We start from the raw sequence: 6,435 nt of genomic DNA on the forward strand, positions 1-6,435 counted from the left end.
GGCTACTAGAACATTTAAAAGCACATGTGTGTCTTGCATTACGTTTCTTTTGGTCTGGGCTAATCTAGATAGCAATAGCCCCTCACCCCTGTGTTGTGTTTTGTATAATCTCATTGAAAACTGTGAGAGAGGAGTGGGGGTGACCTGCCTCTGTTCAACAGATAAGGAAAGGGAGACTCCATGAGGTCAAATGACTTCCCCAAGGTCATACAGCCAGGAAGGGGTGGAGGCCAGATATGAACCCAGGTTTTTCCTGACTCTAGAACTGAGACCCACTTTCCAAGACAATCCAGAAAGATGCCCCTGTCTCCATGTTGGCGCTGACCCTCCCCCTCCCCCCTCGCTCTTCCCAGGCCCCTGCTGACACCATTCTCCCCTCCCCACGCTACGGGAACCTCCCACTAGAAACATCCCCTGGTAACCTCATGAAGACAGAAGGCTCGTGGGCCTCCACTGAAGCCAGAGTCTTATTTCCCATTAGACTCTGTGGCCTGCAATTCTCCCCATCAGAGCTGATGCCTTTGACCTATCGTTAAAAGCGTGCTCTTTTGTACCAGCTGCCACTCAAGGAAGTGCCCCAGGGCCCAAGCAGCCTCAGCCTCTGCTCCCTGGGACGCACCCACTTTCTCTCCCACTTGCGATCCTGATTCTCTGCTGACCCCTGTCCACCTGGGCTGCAGCCGGTCTGCCTCCTCCTCGGAGACGAGCATAGGCGATGAGGCGAGGGGACTGTTTCTTTAATTTCCCCCCATGTCCGTCCCTGGAACGTGATAAAAATACCCGGCATTGATCTTTTTTTCTTCCCCTTCTGCCGGGATAATGTTTACCCAGGTGTCAATCAGGAGAAGAATTTGGCTTCCTAATTTCTCTTCTCCTCCCCGGGGGCCGCGCGTCTCCCTGCCTCACATGGACACTGAGCTGGAATCAAGGTTACTAATAATCCCCTAGCACACACAGACACCGAGAGCACATATATTAAAGTCACATATTGATTTATATTTTTGGGTCCCTCTGCCTTTCTGCCCAGCCTCAGCCTTTCTCTCTGCCAAGGAGAAAAAAAGAATTACACAGCTCTATTTATCGCCAAGATGTTTAGTGTAAAGAGCATTGTGTGAAGCTAATTCCCACCCCCTGCCCTCTTTGAGGGTTTTTTTTTTTTTTAAATAGTGTGGCATTGCCTATCCATAAGCATTTATCCTTTGTTGTTTGTTCTTTAACTTTTCCCTGAAGGAGGCGGTAAGGGATTTAAGATAGACTGTCGAAGGACTTCCTGTCTTGACAGTGGCTGCCATCCCCAAGGAGGCTGGGGGAGTTGTCCTTCGAGCAGAGATAATCCTGTTGCAGGTGGGGGAAGAGATGGGTAGGAGCCTGTGTGGAAGGTGGGGCAACAGATTCAGTAACTTCTAGAGGCCACCCACCAGTCCAAATAGCACCTTGTAATTAGTGGCTCACCATTTATGGTACCGTTTCACAGGGAAAATCAAGCGGCTGAGAAGAGAGTTCACGTCCCACTGGGGCTCCAGAGTCTAGGTCAGCCTTGGCTCTCCATCCAGACTCTGAAGTGGATGGGAAAGAACCTTTCTTCCAGGCATGGGTGACCCATGTCCTAAGGACTCAAGGTGGGTGCCTAGGTCTCTGGCTGGAGGGAGGAGGTGGTGTTGGAAGCCAGGGGGAGGAGAGACCGTCTGGAGACTCTCATTCTTAAGGTAAGATGGGGGAAGGAAAGGCTCTCAGAGCCCTAAGCCTGAACCCCCCAGCCTCCCCCCACATCTCTCCTCCCACCCAGAACGCCTGTCACTCTGTCTGGCTAGGCAGCCATTTAAAAATGCCAAACTATTTGACTCCAGTTCCCCCAAGGGGCTCTTGAAATGGAAACGATGTTGAGGATGAGAACTCACAAACCCAGCACCATCTTCTTCCTTTTTTTTTACGATTTTATTTTTTAAGTAATCTCTATACCCAACATGGGAATCGAACTCACAACGCTGAGATCGAGTTGCACGCTGCACCCACCGAGTCAGCCAGGAGCCCCGGCACCATCTTCTTAATGCTTGTTGGTGAGTTTCCTGCCCCCTCACACACCTCATCTCCTTTATTCTTCACAAATGCTCTGGGAGGTAGAGTGTGGGCCCCATCTTACACATGGGCAAACTGGGGTTAAGGAATTTGCCCCGGGGTCATAGAGCTGGGAAAAGGCAGGTCTCAGCTACAGCCCAGCTTCCCGACTGTTCCCAGGGCTCACCCCCTCGCCCTCAGCCATGGCTCTAGCCTCCTGGCACTCAGACTTCGCTGACCTTCAGAACCCTCCCAGCCTTGGGGGTCACAGCTCCGTGGGCTCCCTCCAGGCCCAGCTAACTCTCCGTCCTTGACACTGAGAAGCAGTTCCTCTTCCTGTTGTACCCAGATGCACACGGGCTGGGGGACAGCCTTTCTCGGATGGAGCCTGACCTAGCCCTGCTGCCTGCTCAGCCTCTGCGGGGGACTCTGAGAGGCTGGCTGCCCCCTGCTTTCCCTTCGGTGTTTTCTGGTAGTTTGATTGAGTCACTTTCAACCCAGTGTTTCTCACTTCATTCTGGAACCTATTTTACCCCCTAGCAGAGCTGAGAACTAAGATCTATGGAGAGCCACCGTATGCTAGCCCAGTCCCTCTCGGTTGTTGACCTCCACAACAACATTGCAAGGTGAAGGTTGAGCCTTTTATTACAGTTGGGGAAACCGAGGCTCAGGGGGCATAAGTAACTTCTCCTAGGTCACCCAGAGGGTAAGAGGAGTTAGGATTGGGTCAAGTCCGTGTGACCCAAAGTCCTTGCTTTGGAGCTCACTCCTTTTTTTCCCCCCCTCACTCTTTAGCTCACTCCTACTCGGGGGCTGTCCCCATCAGACAGGCTGGGTGAGGGCGGCGGCCAGACAGCGCGGGGCGCGGCGGGAATCAGCAACGAGGACCCTCCCGGGGAACTCTTCCGATTGAAAATCTGTTCCCCTCGCGGCCACGGGTGATGTATGGCTGGAGCTGATGAGAAACGTGCCGCGGAACGGAGGCAGGCGGCGCGGGCGGGGCGCAGCATGGCATTGAGATTCCGCGGGGCGCAGGGGGCGGCGCAGGCCCTGACACGGGCCGGGTAATTGATCTGGAGGTGCCAATTTGCAGCAACTAAATATTTGGTTTCTGCCTCTACCCGCTCCGCACTCTGCTCAAACAAACTTCAATTAAAAGCGAAAAGCGAGGACTGGGGGGGGGGGGCGGTGCGCCCGGGTCCCCGCGGCCCGATCGATGGCGCGGAGCCTGCAGGCTGGGAGCGCCGCGCGCCGGGCGGGAGGCACCGCGGACGCGGACGGGGCGGGCGCCCTCTTCCGGATCGCCGAGCACCGGGAGCCCGGCCCGCGAGAGGCAGAGCCCGAGGGAGGGCTGGCGGAGGCGGCGCTTCGAGCCCGGAGCTGCGGCTTAATCCGTTCGGCAGAGCGCGGGACGCCCACTGTGTGCCAAGCGGGGGACACGAATTGGGCCAGCCTGCACACCCCACTCCGAACGTCCAAGCCTGTGTACTCCGGCAGGAATCTGGGGAAGGAGGGGTCCCAGGGCGCTGACCCCCCTCTCCCAGTGCACCCACCCGAGGAACTCTGATGATGGACTTGCCCTTCAACAGCATTCACTCAGCGTCTTTCCTGGGCGCCGCTGCGTGCTTGGTGCCCCGGGCTCTGAGGTCCATGTCCTCTCCCACGTCTGCCCATTTGTCTACCCTTGGATTGGCCTAAGCGCCACGGGTGAATCCAACCCACGCCCCACCCCTCTCTGAAGGAGAGGGTTTGGAATTGGGAGGAGCAGTGAGATCCTGGGGAACTGGGGAGGGGTTCTAGGGAGGTGGCTACAGCCTGGGGCAGGGGAAGGACCTATGGGTCACGGTTGCCTCCTTTTGGGGTTCAAGACAAACATAGCAACAATAGTCATTCACTGGGCAAGTTAGTCCACAGGAAAGCTGCTGTCCCTCAGTGATCCTTCAGTTCTTTGGGGGAGAGACCCTAAAGGCTGGGGAGGGGAGCTAATCACTCACTGTTGTTGGGAAGTGGAGGGGTTTCAGCGTCGGCTGGGTGGGGCCACCTGGGGGTGGTTAAGACAGTTCTGGACAAAGAAAAGACAAAGATGTGATGAGGGATGGAGATGGGGGTGGTAGGGAAGGTAGGGGTGAGTTCAGATGGATGGACATTGGAGGGGAGTTGGGGTCCTTCCATGTGAGTGAACGTTTCTTGAGGGCCAGCGCTTGGAAGTAAGGCAGAGGGGCTGGGAAGGTAAGTGAGGGAGCCCTGTCCCCTCCCACATTGCTGTGCCCCACCTTCTGGGATAGAAGGGTGGCTTCCAGACTTACCCCTTCACCGAATGAGGCCGGGGGTGGTCCACTCAGCTGCAGGCTGCAGCCCCTTGCCTCCCGTCCTCCCCTTCAAACCCCCTCCTGGCCTCTCAGGATCCCTTTGGTCCATGGCCAGGCGTGGAATGGCAGGTGCTGCCTGTGTGCCCAGCTTCCAGGTGCTCAGATGGCAATGCCGTGCTCCTCTGGGCCAGGGAGACCTGGGTGCCATTCCCATGCCCAACCACAGGGCTCTAGGGGAGATGGGTCTCACCACCCCTCCCTTCTGTCCCCCTTCAACTCCAAGCCTCACTTCCGGGACCCTCCTCATGGGCCCTCAGTCCCCAGTTCTCTCTCTCTGTGGCTTGAAGCATAGGTCTTCATTACCAAAAAGGTGGTTCCAGAGCTTAATGTAAGGGTGAGGAAGAGCCCCCCGCTGGACGGCCCTCACAAGACTCCCATCCACTGCTGCTCTCCCACCCCTTCCATCCTGGGGGCTGCAGATCTCCTTTGCTGAAGCCAAACCACTTTCCCGCCCGCAAGCTGGGCGCCGGCCCCCTCCCATTCCTTCCCTCCCTGCTCTCCCTCCCTCCCTGCTCTCCCTGGGCTCCGAGCTGAGGAGCAGAATGATTTCCAGTAATTGGCCAGCAATCCGGCTGCCCGACTTGTTCTATCGACATGCTGGTTAGCTGGAAATTGTATTGGAATCTGAGCGATGGGGAGGGGCGGGTGGGGAGTGAAGGGAGGAGGCTCTTTGGGCCCCAGCTGGGTGCAGCCTCAGCTCTGTGGGTGAGAGGAGCCCCCGCCACCTGTCTTGGAAAGGAGCAGGAAAGGAGCCTGCAGTGTCTCCCCACCGCTTTCACGGTGCTCCTTCTCTTCTGCCATCTCTGGGGGTCTCCCCTGCCAGCATCTATGTGGCCCCAAGGCCTTGGGTCGTCACTGTCACCCCATTCCCTCTCCTGCCCCTGGGACTCGTTCCTCCTGACCTCGAGTGCCTTTGTGAGAACTGTAAAGTTCCAGAATTCTGTCCTGCTGCGTGTGCTGGGGATCCAGAAGCTTGATGATTACGCCCGTTGGTTATCTGGGAGGTGGGGCTCCACCATGAATTCTAGCCCTGCTTCCTTCACTCCTTCACGGAGTTGGCAGATTTCAAAGAGATGACTGCGTGAATGTGCCTTGTAAACCGTAAAGCTCTGCTAGTTAACCTAGGGCCAGCCAGAGCCTGAGGGTGGGGGCGGTTTTAGGGGCCTTGCCTGTCCCCTTCGCCCCCACCGAGAGGCCATGGCAGGTGTCTTCGTTTATCCGCGGGGTGGGTAAGGCCCAGAGTCCGGGAATGGAGCGCGGGGGGCCCGAGCGCGCGGCTGGAGGGTAGGAGGCCGGGGTCCCGTGCCGGTCACCCTCCAGAGGGTGGGATGGGGACACATCCCCCCGCCCCGCGGCGCCAGGAGCAGGCGGGGCCCGCAGCTCCTGCAAAGAGGACGCGGCGAGCAGCACGGCTTTTTAATTAGCGCCCGGGGCCAGGCGGCGCGTCCGCGTTCCCGCCGCAGCAGCTTGGCCCGGGATCTGAGGCGCCCGCGGTCCCGGAGCGGAGGCGGGAGCGCTACGGGGAAAGTTAGCAGCGGCTCCGCGAGCGCCCGCCGCGTAGGCCCGACCCCAACCCGGGCGGGTGCTGCCACCTGCCGGTCGGAGGGGAGGCCGCCCGCTCGGGCGCGGAGCTTGGCTCCCAGTAGCCTGGCTCCTGCTGTTTCCTGGGCTCCCGGGCCCCAGGAGTGGCCTATTGGTGAAGTCAGGGGAAAGTAGGCTTCATTCTTCTTTTATTCTTTTTACAAATTTTTTATTTTTAAAGAGATTTTATTTATTTATTTATTTATTATTTATTTATTTATTTGACAGAGAGAGAGAGAGCGCGAGCGAGCCCAAACGGGGAGCAGCAGAGGGAGAGGGAGAAGCAGGCTCTCCACTGAGCAGGAAGCCCAGTGTGGGGCTTGATTCCAGGATGACCTGAGCCGAAAGCAGACGCTTAATGACTGAGCCACCCAGGCACCCCCCCTTTTTTTAAGTAAGATCTAAGCCCAGTGTGGGGCTTGAACTCATA

The sequence above is a fragment of the Ailuropoda melanoleuca genome, chromosome 13 (assembly GCF_002007445.2).
Source record: "Ailuropoda melanoleuca isolate Jingjing chromosome 13, ASM200744v2, whole genome shotgun sequence".
NCBI lineage: Eukaryota > Metazoa > Chordata > Mammalia > Carnivora > Ursidae > Ailuropoda > Ailuropoda melanoleuca.